Source organism: Canis lupus, chromosome 10, assembly GCF_048164855.1.
Source record: "Canis lupus baileyi chromosome 10, mCanLup2.hap1, whole genome shotgun sequence".
Classification (NCBI taxonomy): domain Eukaryota; kingdom Metazoa; phylum Chordata; class Mammalia; order Carnivora; family Canidae; genus Canis; species Canis lupus.
In genome coordinates, this window is record NC_132847.1 from 46,631,511 (window position 1) to 46,649,233 (window position 17,723).

At 39.7% G+C, this 17,723-nt stretch overlaps 1 long non-coding RNA gene across 6 annotated transcripts in view; it reads right to left on the reverse strand.

Moving 5' to 3' along the window:
* Positions 1-16,725, reverse strand: part of LOC140641546 (uncharacterized) — a 307,651-nt gene extending 290,926 nt beyond the window's left edge. For all 6 annotated transcript variants that reach the window (XR_012038129.1, XR_012038128.1, XR_012038127.1 and 3 more), the window contains exons 1-2: positions 16,548-16,725; positions 4,520-4,608 (exon numbers count right to left, since the gene is read on the reverse strand). This is a non-coding gene — a long non-coding RNA (uncharacterized lncRNA). The remainder of the gene's footprint in view (positions 1-4,519; positions 4,609-16,547) is intronic.
* Between the last annotated feature and the right edge of the window lie 998 nt (positions 16,726-17,723).

Genomic DNA, 17,723 nt, shown 5'->3' on the forward strand with positions numbered 1-17,723 from the left:
ACTTTTCCCTTTTTTCTCTTCTACAGCTGAGTTTGATTCTTATCTGGATTTGCTATCTTTGACAAACAAATTGAATTTAGTTCTTCAATCTGCAAGTAATATTTGGCTCCTGAATATCTCTGTCCTCTGACCTATTTTGGATCTCATTACTTTATTTCAATCCCCTCTCTGTGTCTCATATCCACCCTCCCACAAGAGTCGCAAAGCAAGGGAGGAAGAATGAAGAATGGGAGGAAGGTCACTCATCCTTCATCACTGCCATGTCCAAATTGCTATCAAGAGTTCTTGACGACCCCTCACATCAACATGAGTGTCCACCCTCCTCGAATTTGGTACATGCTTGCAAATTCACATATGACAGGAGCTCTATAAATTTCATTCTTCCTATAACCAAGATAATTTGCATAACAATTACAGCTACCAGGAGACATTTGACTCTGCAACATGCACCATTTGCAAATCCCTGCAATGGAGAATCACTTTTGCACTTGATGGAAAGGAGAAGGTGGGGGAGTTGGTCATTTACCATAATGACTTTTTCATGATAAGCAGCCGGCATCTGTGATTATTTCCAAAGGCAGTGAATAGGTTCAAAGTCTTACATTATTGGACTTTAATTAGGAGTCTAGTTTGCATACATTTTAAATGTTAATCACTGTTCAGTGAGCCGGTGAACTCAGATAGGTCACCCACAACCTACTCTCTCCATAAAGAACATATTCTATTTTTCCTTTTGTTGAGATGTAAAGTACTGTGGGGCAGTGGCACAAGATTCTGTTTCTCAAAAGAAAATGGCAAAGGACAGGAAGAGTTCAGAATGATGACTGAGGTTAGCAAATCTCACCACTTTCAGCTACAGTCTTATAACTTCCTCCTTCCTCCCCAAAATGTGGAACAATCCATACTGCCTATAAGTTTTGTTGATTTTGAACACTATTTGGGGACCTCTGGACATAATTTCAGGCACAGTGGCACATATGGAAACAGAGTCAAATATTTTTGGCCGAAAATTAGTCTGAACTGTATTTGAGCAAGTCATCTGAACTGGGAACCCTAAACCTAGCTCAATTTGCCAATTTCATCTCCTGGCAAAATGATACTAATGCAACAATTGTATTTTCTTGGATAAAACAGTCCATTATTATAAAATTATCTCCTTCATATTTTTCTGGTATTAAAATGTCTCTTTTATAAGATTTGTTTTTAGTAGGTAATAGTCATGTTTATTTGTATTTTAATGTGTCCTTGCTTAGTAAATTTAAAAGTTGGTAGGTCTCTTGAATTAAAAAAGAAGGAGGAGGAAGAGGAGGAAGAAGAGGAGGGAGAGAAGAAGAAGAAGAAGAAGAAGAAGAAGAAGAAGAAGGAGGAGGAGGAGGAGGAGGAGGAGGAGGAGGAGGAGGAGGAAGAGGAGGAAGAGGAAGAAGAGGAGGAAGAAGAGGAGGAAGAGGGGGAAGAGGGGGAAGGGGAGGGGGAGGAGGAGGAGAAAGAAGAAGAAGAAAAATCCCTGGTGGATGGACGAAATTCTCAAACCTGCAGAATGCTGAATTAGCTGTACCCCAATTTCCAGGATTCACCAGGTTAGAAACCATGTTGCACAGGTCTGCTAAAGACCGATATCCTGACTCTACTATTTTGACTCTACTATTTTGAGATCTTTCTTTTCCATCCAAGACAACGTTTAAAAACCAATATTTCTCCATTTCCTGCTTCTCCTTTTTAATGAGAAAGGACAAACACTTGAAAACAAAAATGTACGCAAGGTGCTTGAAGATAGAAATTATTTCCTTAAAGTGCTTTAATCATGCTGTTGAAAACCACTTCCTCCAGTGGCCTAATCACATAAATCATAATAGAAGGTTAAAGACGAAGTTCAACTGTACCAATTGCCTGAGATAGTTTCTCAGAAATGGATTACTTGCTATTAAAAGGTAAAGTCATTCTGCTACATATTAGTATGTTCAGAGGGTTTCTACATTGTAGCTATACATTTCTTCTTGATGGTGAACATGGATGTTTGGTTTGGAGATATTGGGAAGGAAAAATTTTTCCTTACCCTTCATGATTGTTTGGTTTAATAATCAGATTAACATAAGACAGATTAACAGGAGAAAAACAAATTTAATTTTGTATGTATGGGAACCCCACATAAATGAGAGATTCAAAAACAGGAGGATCAAAGGAGGTATATATGCAATCCTGAGCTAAGGAATGAGATAGAGACCCAGGACCTCAAAAAAAGAGGAAGGCAATTCACAGAATGATCAGAGGAACAAATATTTGATAACTACATGTCTGTCTGTCCATGCAGATCACTCAGATAAAATTTATCTCCAATAATAACTTTTACTCTATGTTACTTTTCAAGTAGTACCCAAAATTACAGCTAATTTATTACATTTTTATTACAAATCAGGATATGAAGTTAAAACTATATAAACCAATCCATCTATTTGTCTTAGATTTATTATATATCCCATAATCTCCTCTGTGACTATATATCTTTCAGTTTACAAGGCTCTGAACCTCCTCTCCACATAAGAATCTTTACTTGTTTTCCAAGGCATGTTTCATCATCCTCATTTTGGAGAGAAAGCACATAAAGCAGAGTTTCTTTAATTTCCTCAAAGCTCTCTCACTCAATAGGCAATGAATATTCATATCATACGATCCATCAATCCCACTTCTGGGTATATATTCAAAGGAAATGAAAACAGAATATTGAGATATCTGCACTCTCATGTTCACTGCAACACTATTCACAATAGCCAAGATATGGAAGCAATCTAAGTGTCTGTCAATAGATGAATGGAAAAAGTAGGTGTGATATATATAGATAGATATAGATATGGATATGGATATAGATATAGATATAGATAGATATAGATATAGATATAGATATATAATGGGATATTATTCAGCCATGAGAAAGGATATCCTGCCATTTATGACAACCTGAATGGACCTTGAGAACATTATGCTAAGTGACATAAGACAAAGACAAATACTGTATAGTATCATTTACATGTAGAATCAAACTCATACATAGAGTCAAGCCCATAGAAACAGAGTAGAGGGGGACCTGGGTGGCTCAGTTGGTTAAGTATTTGCCTTCGGCTCAGGTCATGATCTCTGGGTCCTGGGTTTGAGCCCCACATCAGCTTCCTGCTCAGAAGGAAAGTCTATTTCTCTCTCCCTTTCTCTTTCCCTTGGCCCCTCCCCACCACTCATTCTCTCTCTCTCTCTCTCTCTCTCTCTCTCTCTCTCATAAATAAATAAATAAATAAAATCTTTAAAAAGAAAAAGAGATGAAACATAGAGTAAAAAAGTGGTTGCCAGGGGCTGGGAATGGGGATATAGGAAGAGGTTGGTGAAAGGGTAAAAGCTTTCAGTTATAAGATGAATAAAATCTTTGAAGATCTAATGGATAGCATGATGACAATAGTTCATAACATTGTATCATATAATTGAAATTTTCTATGAAACTAAAACTTAAATGTTCTCACATACAAACTAAATATGTGAGGAAATGGATGTGTTGATTAGCTAGATGAGAGGAATCTTTTCTTGATGTATATGTATCTCAAATCATGATGAGGTACACTTTACATATCTAACAATTTTGTCAATTATACTTCAATAAAGCTGAAAAAAATACCTACTCTGCGTGAACCACCATTGTAAATGATGATAAGATGCAAAAGGGACAGAACATTGCCCTCAAATGGCTTAGAATCTATCAGCCAATCTAACTAGACAATCTGATTTCTAGCTGACTTTAATTCTCCTACAAAGAGAGGAAATTAACCACATTGTTTTAAAAAGGGATTCTTAATCTTATAAAAAATTTGCTATACATTTCCTAAATGACAATAGACATTTAAAAAATGAGTTGATGTGCATACAACTATTGGAAAACCATATCTGTTACTCTCACAATATTGGAAACAGTTTAGTAGTTATTTTCTGTTTTCCAACAGTAAGAAGTAATTTTTATTACATAAATTCTTGAGTATAAAACAGTAGGAAATAATTTCTTATTACATAAATTCTTGAGTGTTTTTTGTTTTTAGATAAAAAGTGGTCTTGAAAGCAGGCTATGTATTTACTGTGAACTTTTTAAAACAGTATCACGAATAATATTCACTTTTTTCCTTTTCCACAGACTCTTTTTTTAATATGGCTTTAAAATATTTGCCAAAATGCATTTGCTTTATAGACTATCAATTTAATATGACCATTTCCATATAAGCTGTAAAAACTACAACACTATTATCATAATCAATATGATATCAAGAAACAAAAACGAGATCTAATTACACTTTACTGTAGTCATATATCCACTTAATAACATTCATAAGTTACTAGTTACATAATTAAATGCCAGAGGTGTTATCAAAGATACATTTTAAGGTCTAATTAACTGATAATAATTATGGTTCAATGCTAAGTCTACATGGTAATTAGTGAGACATTAGCAGAGAAAGTCTGCTAATCTGAAAATTATGAAGCTATTTCTCACCTGTTGCATCATGGATGGAGCTCTGCCACCACAGAAATGGCTTCAGATTCTCAGGTTGGATTCAGAAAGATAAGATGTGATTTCACGTGCTGCTGGAATAAAATAATGTTTATTGTTCCTGGACTCTTCTCTTTTTATTTTTAGTTGTGATAACATACACATGAAATTTACCATGTGAACCATTTTTAAGTATACAGTGCGATGGTGTCAAGCATACTCATTGTTGTGCAACCAGTCTCCAGAATTTCTTCACCTTGCAAAGAAGAACGTCTGTCTTCATTAAACAACAATTATTTATTCCTCCTGCCCCCAGCCGCTGGCCAATCATTCTACTTCCTGTCTCTGTGGTTTCCACTTGTCTACTTATCCTATATGAGTAGAACTGCATAGTATTTGTGTTGTGTTCCTAGTTTATTTCACTTAGCATAATGTTCCCAAGGTTCATCCATGTTGTAGGGTGTATCAGAATTTCCTTCCTTTTTATGGCTGAAAAAATATTCCATTGTAGGCATGTTCCCCATTTTCTTTATCTCTTTATCTGTCAATGGACACTTGAGTTGTTTCCACCTTTCGGTTATGTGAATACTACTCTACAAACATGTACTTCTCTGTTGATTTGTTGTAAACAGACACATTTTCTGGGTCAAAAACTTGAGCCTTACTTCAACTTCTGATTGCTTCCATTGCACTGGCAATGCACACCCCTGTGATTACAAACCAGCCTTCTCCTTGAGATTGACGAGCTTTCTCCTAGGAGACAGATGGGGAAAGATCAAATGTTTACTATGTCCAGTCCATATCAGGCTCTGGAGGTGGCCTTTTGCTTCTATTTCTAAAAAATCTTTCAAATAGATATTGACCTCTCCATTTTACAGATGCAGAAACTGAGGCTTAGAGTTTAATAATTTGCTCAAGATCTCAAAGTAGGAGGGAAGGAAAACTTTTCCTCTATTCTCTGAGGTTCAATGTATGAAGGACTACAAATTAAACATAAGATACACTGACAAGAACAAGCACACAACTTTTATTGATATGTACGTGCACAGGACTCTACAGAAGTGAAACTCAAAGAAGTGGTCAGCCTCTGGGGAAGGAAGGGGGCTTCAAGAGACATAAATTGTGGGGAAGTGATGAGGAAATATATGGAGGAAATAAAGGAAGATAAAGGTTTTTTTAGTAAGGTCTGGTGACACAAGCTTGTCTCGGCGTTGACTCTCCACCTCGGGTCATAAGAGTGCCCTCCTCTTCCTGGTAGAAGGCGGACACTCTCACAAAGGGAAATCTATATCCTGCTTTTAGACAACTTAAGGAGAGGGTAGAGAACCCTTCCTGCATCTGCCGATTCTCGACAACTCAAAATAACCTTCATGCAAAAGTGACATATTTGGGGGTGATATGTTGTAAGTCTCTTCAGTAGTAAACAGTGAAATGAGATTAGAATCCAAATCTTTTGGACTCTAAATCCCATGCATCTTCCCACTACATAAATAGTAAATAGAAACAGCATTTGTAGATACAAATTATATCATTTGTGGGGGCAGGGGTGTCATTCTGCATGCCAGATGTGGCTTCCTCTCACTGCACTGCCACTCCCTCTCACTGAATCACCCCATGCCTAGCCCCTTTGTTGGCACAGTGGGATGCTGAGGTACAAGATGAGGTGTTTCCTATAAGAAACTTACAGCCTACCTGGGAAGAAACAAAAAAATTTCAAGGGGAGGTTCCCTAGGTGGCTAAGTCAGTTAAGCATCCAAGTCTTGATATGGGCTCAGGTCGTGATCTCAGGTTCCTATGCTGAAGCCCCACATCAAGCTCCCCATTCAAGCACAAAGTCTACTTAAGATTCCCTCTCCCTCTTCCTCTGCCCCCATCCCCACTTCTGCATTCTCACGCATGCACATTCTCTCTCAAATAAAATCTTTAAAAAAAATTTCAAGGGAGTGAGTCTCTACAGACACATAGAAAGTCAATGAGGATATATGAATTATGATCCCTGCGCTGTCCACCACGGGTTCTCTGTTAGACACTTCATCCCTCAACCTCTGTGGAAAATGAGGGCACTGGATTAGATTTCTTTCAAACTAAATTTCTGATACGTCATTACATACATACAAACAAATGAATATTATCATGTGACCAAAGGCAAGTTGCATCAGCCCTTGATGCCTTAGTGACCTCATTTGTAAAATAGAATACCTGCCTTCCAAGACTTGGTGGAAATTGGATGCAATATTTCTAAAAATGCCAAGAATATTCTTTGTATAATTAGTGGCAGCTGGTCTTACTATATAGGTCTGCATGGTATATTGAACAAATCAACAACAAAGATAGTGATGTAGCAAAGTACCTAAGGTGTAATTTGGGGACTTCTGTTTCCCCTCATGGACAAAAATAACCCATAAGTAGGCACAGTTTGGTTTACCATTCTGACTCCTTTTGTGAGAATTAGATAGTGAGCCACTCTTAAGATTCTGTTTTCCATCTGCCAGGGAAATATCTAAGGATTTCACAGATGCCTATAAGTAGCAGGGGTAACAGAGTTTTATACAATTGTAAAGTGGAAAAAGATCTTGAAAATCATGGAGTTCTATGGTCCCCAAGCCTAGCTGGTCACCAGAATTACTCCGGGTACTTATAAAAATACAACTTGCTAGCCCAGTTCTTGAAAGATTCTTATTTGATAGGCAGTTCTCCAACTAAATTTGGGCTCTACCCTCTTACATCTTGCTTCTATCTCATGGTAGGCTACAGCTATACTTTAAAAAGTAGCTTTCTGAGCATTTCCACTTCTAAGTATATACCCCAAAAAAAGTGAAAGCAGTCACCTGAACAGATATTTGTGCATTCATGTTCATAGCAGCATCATTCGCAATAGCCAAAGGGTGGAAGCAACTCGAGTGTCCGTCGACAGACGAAGGGATAAACCAAATGGAGTATATACTACAATGGAATATGATTCAGCCTTAAAATGGATGGAAATTCTGACACATACTAAAAACATGGATGAGCCTTGAGGATGTTAAAATAAGTGAAGTAAACTAGTCACGAAAAATATTGTGAAGTTTCAATTATATGAGTCATGTAGAATATTCAGAGTCATAGAAACAGAAAATAGAATGCCAGGGACTTAGGAAGAGGAATGGAAAATTATTCCTTAATGAATATGAAGTTTCAGTTGAGAAAGATGAACAAGTTCTGGATATTGATGATTGTGATGGTCGCACAACAAAGTTAATGTACTTAATACACTAAACTATACACTTAAAAAATGATTAAGATGGTAAATTTTAGGGGTACGAATTTGCTGTGGTAGAGCATGTGGCTCTTGATCTCTGGATTGTGAGTTGAAGCCCCATGTTGGGTATAGATATTCCCTAAATAAATAAACTTTTTTAAAAAAAGAAAGATGGTAAATTTTATGTTATAGATATCTTACCACAAAGAAAAATAAAAATAAATTAAAGCAGTAAAACAACAAAAAAGTTCATCAGTGAGCAGTTCGGCCTTGTAGTGAACTCTTTTCTTTATACCTAATATTCTGAAGCTATTTTGTTTTGCTTTGCTTTTTTTGTTCTCATCGATATATATCTATCATAGAAAAATGTAAAAGTAAATAATAAAAAAGAAATGAAAACTAAAAATGACCTATAATCCTACCACTTACCTGCAGAAACACTAAGTGTGCATGTATGGGTGCACATGCACACTCACCCACACACGCACACGCACACACTTCTTAGGGTGGCACTCTGCTATTGTATTGTCATCTGCCTTTTCCCCTTCACTATGTTTTATCTTAGGTGATGACTCCTCTAAATGTTTGTGGTTGGGGAGAGCATTGAAACCAGATTCCAACATTCACCATCCCCCATGCAGACCTGCAGTTCCTGCTGAGCTTCTCCAAAGGGCTTGACCCCTAAAGGGTAAACCAAGGTCTGCTGATGCAAGGGGCCAGGCAAAGCAAGCAAAAGCAGCTTCCTGCAGCATGTCTCCTGCCACACCCCCACCCTCCTCCACCCTCCCAGTCATCCCTCCAAACACAGAGCACTGAAACCCCAGGCCTTTGGAGCATGCCCGCCCTGCCAAGAATTAGGCACCGTGCCATCCCAGCAGATGGACTGCAGAATAGGTAGTCAATGTGGATTTCCGTGGACAAATAGGAGTATCAAGTGTGGATGTTGATAACAGGACTCCTAGGTAGAAATTTATCCTTCAACACTCAAATCAAGACAGACAGAGTCAGAATTCTAGCTGAGGGACAGATTCACCGGGACCCAAGAGGAACAGCTGTCAAGTCCTGGGGAAAGCGCTCCTGTGGAGAGGGGACAGAGACAGTGAGGCCGAGGAGCTCTCTGGTGGGCTCCCCTCACATTCTACAGAATCTTTCTTCCAGCCAAAACCAGCTTGCAGGCCCAGCCGGTGGGTTAAGCGTGTCATTAGAATGCAGAGCCGCACTTCGCAGGCTCTCCAGATACATAAAGAGTCCATAACATTTGGGCTGCAGCCCCGACTCATTATTTGCTATGAAAGTTGATGCAGTCACAAAATTAAATGGGAAAAGCGCATTAGGAAAGGTTGGAAACCCACTTAACTCATGCCTGACAACAGCAGAAGACCACAAGGCAGCTGCCAGCTTAGTACTTCTCCCCACTTGAAGTCACGACTAGTCCTTCTGGGAAAGTTCCACACAGATAGAAGCCTCTCACACGTCCTCTGGCCTGCCACCTGCGGCCTGGGATCCCCCGACAGAGGTAAGCTAGCCATGCCTGTGGCCATACACAGCTGCCCCTTTACGAAAGTCACAGGCTGATTTCTACAGGCTCCCATGAGTCATTTTAAGTAAAGCCCAAAAATCCTCATTGAGCCACAGATACTGTCTCCCTACAAGATTTTTTTTTTTTTTTTTTTACAAAATCATGGTTCAGCCAACTATGGTTCCCAGGCCAAATTCAGCCCCATCCCATCTGACTTTTAAATAAAGTTTTATTGGAATACAGCCACATTCTCATTCACATATTGTCTATGACTACTTTCACACAATCTGACAGAGCCAAAAGGCTGCAACAGAGTCTCTGTGTCCAATTAAACTGTAAACGTTCACTAATCTGGCCCTTTACAGGAAAGGTTTGCCAACTCCTCCACTAAACCATTGTTTGTATCAACTGTTATTTGTTATTGTTATGTAAGAATTACTTGCATCTTGCAGAAAAGACCGGAAAGCAGTGGTTATTTGGGGGATGGAAGAATTATGGATAATTATTTTTCCTTTCTTTTAGATATGTGTATTTTCTGCAAATGCTATGTGTTTTCTGTAAACACAAAACAAGGAGAGAAACTTTTTTAAGAGAAAAATGAATGGATGCTCTTACTATGGAGAAAACAATCTGAGAGACCAGTTGTAGTTATACACGTAATATTAAAACCAGACCCAATTTTCTATTTTCTTCCATGGAGAGAGGTGAATTTTTTATACCAAATATAGGTTGTGTATCAATGCAGGTCATCAAGAAGCAGTATCCAAGATGTGGGTCATGCTTAGGAGAGAAAATAAAGAAAGGCTCGGTGAGATTTGTTCTACAGGTCTGACCCTAAGTAGAAGAGGAAAAGGAAGAAAGGAGGAATGGATGGAAGCATTTGGGAATGCAGTGCAGTTCTAGGAGTTCAGCAAGGTGGAGGGGGAACTTCTTGAGCCAGTTACTTATGAGCAGAGCCATCACATTTCCCAGTGATGAGCATGATTTGTTTCCTAGCCATTTACAGTCACTGACTGGGAACAGGAGGCAGGGTGGCTGAGCAGGGGATAGCGTGGCCACGAGAAAATGTAGGGATGGATTTCCAAGGCCAGAAGAGGGGGCCTTGAATCATTGCACACCTTACACTCAGAGATAGATGTGTCATCATGGTCACCCTAAAGAAAACTGTAAAGAACACATGCACAAAAGTGGTGATGCTATAAGTCATTTTATTTTTTTAATTATTTTTCTTTAAGTAGGCTCCATGCCTAGGTGCCCCAAGATAGATCATTAAAAAAAAAAAAAAAAAAAAAAAACAACCCAGTTCGGCATATAAATGAGGTTCCAAAGAGACACTTTCTTTTTGGAAACAGAATGAGAGCTCACTAATTCAACCTCCTTATTTTATAGGTATGAAGAAGGTATTTCAAATAGTTCACCCTATAGAAAATGGCCCAATGTCCTACTTCTCAGTAGATTATATCTTATATTCTATGTATCACTGATTTTAGAGCTTGGGATATTCTTGTATGGCTAAATCCATGAACAGAGACAAGGAGGTTCAGAGTGAAAAGTGGCCCTCAAATGTTGGGACCACTCTTTAGGCATGGGCCCAAATTCATCAAGATAAGGTGTTCAAGCAGAAATCAGATGCAATCCCCTCCTTTATTTCTGAGAGTTGTATGCAGTATCAGATGAAAGCTTGATTTTAAAGCTATTTAGTCTAAACCTTTCAGTTTACCAGATAAAGTCACTGAAGCCAAGGAAGTAATGAAGTAGCATGTATTGAGCAACTACTATATAAAGTAGTGTTACTAGCAGTATCATGAGTCCACCAGTAGAAGTTAGTTCTAGCAGCCGAATGAAGGCTGGTTTGGGGAGTAGAGAGATCAGTTAAGTGGTTACAATAATCATCCAGGCAATGATAGCAGGAACCGGGAGTGAGGGGAGACGTGTCTCCTTATCAAACAAGAGAGTGCAGAATTCAGGAATTAGGGAATCTGGCAAAGGAAGAAAAAGGTGTTTCCAGATTGAAGGAGTCAGAGGAAGGTGAGGCCTTTAATCAAGAGGATCAGTAAGAACTGAGTAGATGAGGACAGAAAATGAGAGAACAGTAACTAATGAGCAAACCTGGACTTCATGGTTTGTGAGGCTATGGGAACGTTGGTGTGGAGCCATGTGGTGAGTGCGTGAAAATTCAAGTCAGATCCCATTAGCAGAGACAGGGCTAGAGATAACAGGCTTCAAAGTTATGAATACAGATGTGACCACGGAAGCTGGACAGGGAAGGGAGCCTGGGGAACAACAATGTTCACAGGGCAGATGGAGGCACGGGAGCCAGCAGAGCACAGAGGGGAGAAAGACAAGGAAAGAACCGATTTCCTGCCTCATGCTGAAGAAGCCAGAAGAGAAGAGAGCTTCTAGATTGCTATAATTGGGCAATAGTGCTAATGCTACAGAGACCTCAAGTCTGAGGAATAATTTGGAGAGAAGTTGGAGGCAGCTCCAAACCCAGGCCAGAAGAGCAAAAGTCATACCCCGAGCTTGAAGCAAGTAGGTTGTGAGGAAGCAGAGCCCAGCAGTGAAGGGTCGGGGAGTGGTGGAATACCCATGGGAGAGATGAAGGCTACAGCTGGCCAACCTTGAGTTTTTCTCAATGGATTCTACTGTTTTCAGGTGCTCAGATTCTTGGGTCTCATCCCCTTAGTTCTGCATTCACTCTCATTACTGACACTTAAATTTGCCTAATCTGGTCTCTAGGTAACTGTACCCCATAGAATTCAACTGCATTAAGGATTAAATAGGATTTTGTGAGCAAGCCTCAGCACAACTATTTGTAATAACCTGCTCCAAAGGAAGCTAAACTATTCAGGACGTGGTCTGGCTCTGTCTATGTTCACAAAGGCTTAATTTTTGTCTTTTCTGAGCCTATGCCTTAGAGGAAGGAAGGGATTGCAGTTAAAAGGCTTGTGCCATGAGAAAAAAATATTTTAAAATTTCTTAGTAAATTGATCCATAAGTATAGTCAGTCATATCTTAAAACTCTGATGTGTGTATGTATGGGGGGAAGGTCTGTGTGTGGGTTGTACGTGTCTCTCTCTGTCTCTGTCTCTCTGTCTCTTTCACACCCAGGAAAACACATAGCAGATGTTATAAAAGTTACACGAGTTTTTCTGGCTCTTGGATCATCATTTTAAGTAGTAATAATATGGTTTCCAAAACATTTTTGTGTTGGCTGTGTAACAAATCTTAACTGTAAAGATGTTAAGCAGTAACCATTATATTACAAATAAAACTTACACCTGTCTCTGTCTAAAATGTTACAGTTTATTATTATTGTTGTTGTTCTAAGAAAAGGAAAAGGCAACCCTATAGGTATAACCCTTCACAAAAGAAAAATATCATGCTGGCAACTCATTATTCCAGGTTGTTATTATGTTAGATGGTAGCTTCTAGGTACGAGGCACATACCTATAATGATCACATTAGGCAGAACCTCATTAATAATAGATGAGATCTGATTATATCCATTCCTGATGTTAGTTTAATAACCTGTGGCATTTTTGCAACAACAAATAATAATTTGAACTTTTTTGCTTTCTTAAAAAAAAAAAATCATTCTTGGCACATCTTAGTACCAAGCTGGAGAAAATAGGCTGCTTTTGATTCAAGGAATAATCCCTGAGATGGGACTTTGTGGGGACTTTCAACAATAAAAATTGACATTTCAAAGAAATAATAACAATAATAATAATTTTAGACTGAATTTCTGACCCCTAGAGATTTGGGGAGAAGGGACTTGATCATTTTTCACTGTTGTCTGTCATGATTTCTTTTTTTGAGATTTGTTTTTTATTTTAGAGAGGGAGGGATTGAGAGCATGAGCGGGGTCGGGATGGGGGGGATGAAGATGGAGAAAGAATCTAGAGCAGACTCCTCACTGAGTGTGGAGCTGGATGTGGGGCTCGATCCCACAACCCCAAATTATGACCTGAGCCAAAATCAAGAGTCAGACGGTCAACTGACTAAGCCATGCAGACACCCTATGATTTTGTTTTTCTAAAATAAAATACATCAGCTCCTGTGTTCTCACCAGACCCAAGTGCCTTGTATTTCCAGGACACTTGATCCGGTACAGTTAAACTCTGTAAGAACTGAACAGATATTCTTATAAAGTACTTAGTTTGTTATTTCACATTACCAGAAACTTTGTTGCTTTTTTTTTTTTTTCTTGCTCAGTCTTTGCTTAATCCTTCACCTTTTAATAAACCCTGGCTGTTCAGCTGAATGACAACATCGCATTTAAAGATGTCCGTACGTTTCCTTAGATGGCAAAAAGGACTTTGCAGGTATGAATAAGGATCTTGAGATGGGGAGATAATGGCAGATTATCCAGGCACGTCTCCTTCTATGGAGAGAAGGTGAAGGCAATGCCAAGTGCAGACTGAAACCATGGGCTTTGAAGACAGAGAAGGAGCCACGAGCCAAGGAATATAGGCAGCCACAAAAAGCTGAAAGAAGCAAAGAAATGGATTCTTCCTTCATATCCTCCAAAGAAACAGCCCTTCCCACACCTTGAGTCTAGACTCATTTCAAGACTGTTCATCTCTAGAACAGTAAGAGAATATATTTGTGTTGTTTTAAGCTGCTAAATTTGTCACTTGTTACAGCAGCAGCTGGAAACCAATACAGCCCTTAACTGCTTTCCTCTCCAAAAAGAAAGCAAGAAGGACAGATTGTATGGAACAAAGGAAAAGGAAAAGGAAACTCTATAATCAATATTATTATCATCTATGTTTGCTCAAACTAGGAAATATGTGTTCTGTAAACTATAATGTTCCTATTGAAAGATAATGCTTGCCTACACAGAAAGTTGGAAAATACAAAGAGGAAAAATAAACAGCCATTGGTGACATTCCATCCTTTTTCATGTATATTTATATACATAAACTATTATGTATATTTTTATATACTTGAGCTTCTATTATCAGAATGTGGGAAATAACCAAGAGAGACGGGTTTCTGTTGCTCACTTTGTAAATGAGGAATTTGAGGACCAGAGAGGTTATTCAGACTGGTGGCCCAGTCACACTACTCATGAAAGACAGAGTCTGGATTCCAACAGAGATCTTGGTTATCAACACACCTCTGTGAAGTTCCAAAGTGGGAGTAAAACTACAGGTGGGCAGAGGGGGGAATCCATCAATTTTGATGGAGACTTTTAAAATCCTCTACTGCTGGGATCCCTGGGTGGCTCAGGGCATGATTGGTGGGGGAGGGGTCCTGGGATCGAGTCCCACATCAGGCTCCCTCCATGGAGCCTGCTTCTCCCTCTCCCTGTGTCTCTGCCTCTCTCTGTGTCTCTCATGAATAAATAAATAAAATCTTTTAAAAAAATCCACTACTGCTCAAGGTAACCCACAAGAGAACCAGAAGCTTGGAATGTGGTGCTGAGGAACCTCCCCTGGAGAGCCAGTCTTCCTTTTTCCTAAGTTGACTCTCCTAACAAGCCAACAAGGCTGGGAAAACATTAGTTAGATGTAACTGATACTGAGATGAGATGCACAAATTAAGTTAAAACCCCCTTTCATAACAGCAGGCAAACTGCTCTCATCCATAGAGCAGAAGGGAAATAGAGTATTTTTCTTTTAGAGATAAGGGAGAGCAGTAGAGGGGGAGAGAGAAAGAATCTTAAGCAGACTCCCTGCTGAGCACAAAGCCAGAGGCAGGGCTTAATCTCACAGCCCTGCAATCATGACCCGTGGCCTGAGCCAAAAGCAAGAATCAGACGGTTGACTGAGTTGCCCAGCTTGCTTTCTTTCTTTCTTTCTTCCTTTTCCTTCCTTCCTTCCTTCCTTCCTTCCTTCCTTCCTTCCTTCCTTCCTTCCTTCCTTCCTTCCTTCCTCCTTTCTTTTCTTCCTGCCTTCCTTTCTCTTGAAATCCTCCAGATAAAGCCTTTCACATTCATGCATTTTATCTACTGTGTAAACAATACTGTACTACTCTGTTTTGTTCCACCTAAATTACTTGCTTTGTCTTTTCAAAAAGAACTTAGAAATGAAGAAAGAGGGGAGAGGAGGAAAGAGAAAGGGAGAAAGGGAGGGAGAAAGAGAGAAAGAAGACTTGTTGAGCTGTATGCAATGAGAAACATTGATTAACATGCTCTCACAATTTTTGCATATCGGCTTCATCCATAGGCTCCTTTTTTATTATTATTCATTAAACATTTCTATTTGTGCCAAGCAATTGGGAATTGCTTGCATTTAACAGTTTTATGCCTCGTGCAGTCAGTGATGTAGAGAAAGTAATGTAAATGAAAATAAATTGGATATTATGCCCAGCAAGAAAGCACCCCAGTCTGTATCCCGCCTCTAATGCACTGCCTAAGCCACAGTGCAGAACTTCTAATGCACTGTAATTTCCTCTTCGTAAGGTGCAAAATACAGCCCCCACTAATGGTCAATTTGAAGCCTGTTTCATAAACGGAGAGAATATCTGCCTCCCGTGAGCTCCTTGGAAAGCTGGTGTCCTCTATGGGTTCTGGCCATGACATTCATCCTGAAGGCAATTTGGAGAGAGAGACAATAGCCAATAAAGCTAAATCATTCCAGAGACATCAGAGAGCCCTCCTCTGTGCCTGGGTGGTGGAGCTGGGCTGTAGCCAATGCTGTTCTATCGACTTAGAGTGCAGTTGTTCCTCTTTCAAGGTCATTTCCCCAGTAAAGCAGAGTAAGGGAAATAGGATTGGAACTGAGATGAGATCCCTGACCCCTTTCATACAGAGTCTATAGCCACAGAAATGTGCTGCTCACTCTCTTTATTCCATGTATCTGTGGCTCACAGTCCCAGGGCTTGGCTGTTCCAGAGCAATCTAACTACATGGTTCTAGTCCATGAGAGGATTTGTTCATTCTTATGTTAGGATCTGAACCCAGTGATGATATGGTGGAAATGGTAGAAGCAGGCTTGGGATGAACACTTCCCACACACCAAACACTACTGCAAAAGCCATATATTTTCTCTCTCATTTAATTCTCAAATCAACCCTAAGAGTTAGAAACTATTGTTACCTCCATTCCCTACATGAGAAAACTGAGGCATAGAGAGAATACATAACTTCTTTGAGACAAGAGTAGCTCTTACAAGGAGGAGTCAGGATTTGAACCCCAGTTATCTGCCTCCAGAGTCTTTAGCCAACATCCCTTCTGCCTCTTACCCATCTATTTTTGCTAATTCTCACAGCAACCCCCAGGACTGGTAACACCATCTAGATTATACAGAGTGAGGACAACTGACCTTGCCCAAGCTCACTCAGCTTCTCATATTTGTTTCTAATTCCACAGGGCACTGGTTTTGCAGACATTTTTCTTCTGCTGAAGTCTTCCTAGAGGCGAAAATTTATAGGAAGCTTGGGGCCAAATAAAACTTTTCCTTTCGGAGCAAGAGAAGGGGGAGCCCTGCCACTCTCTGCACCCCCACTTGCAACAGAGGACCAACATCCTCTTTGTTCCTGTCACAGCACTTATCATAATTTATAATTATTTTATGTCACAATGTGATACTTATTCACTGACTATTGGCATAAGAAGCCTGTAAGGGCTGTGAGGACAAAAACTAAGTCTATCGTACCTACCATTGTAGCACCCGGCCACGCTCCAGGCGCATGGCAAGCATTCAGTAAATAACTACTGAGGGGCGCCTAGGCAATGCAGTCAGTTAAACATCTGACTCTTGGTTTCATCTCAGGTCGTGATCTCAGGGTCTTGGGATCAAGCCTTGCATCAGGCTCTGAGTTGGGTGTGTAGTCTGCTGGAGATCCTCTCTCCCTCTCCCTCTGCTCCTCCCCCTGCTCATGCTCCCTCTCTCTTTCTCTCTAAATAAATAAATAAAATAGTTAAAATAACTAGCTAAATAATTAATTACTGAAATGTACTAGTAAGGTAATATTTTTTTCCCCAAATCTTATTGCAGAGTAAATCAAGACAAGACAGGACTTCCAAAAACTGGAGAGCAGAGGGAAATGTTAAATGAGGTTTTCGACTGATTGAGGCTTTCGTTGACATCTGCTATATATCACTTTGTGGGGACCCTGGGCCTAAACTATTGTTGCTGCCACTGTCCAGAGAAATTGAGTCAGTGAAGCCACCATGTGGCTCAGTTCTCAGCCCAGTGGACCCCCAATGAGCGGGAAGAGAGGATGAGCCCAGTGAGCATCTTTTAGGGAGGTCGACAGCTACACTGATGCACAGAGGGGTTTTTTTCTTATTTCAGTGTGAGATGTCTACCCACACCGTACCTGATGAATTCCCAGAGTAGCATCTACTGAAACATTTCAGTGTTCCAAAGGTTTTTATCAGGAAGTTCTGCTAGAAACATAAAGCAACCATTAAAGTAGAACTCAATAAATGTGGCTAGGTCAGATAAAGATGTAAAGTATTCACAAAGTGAAAGGAAATCTAGAGAAATATTTTT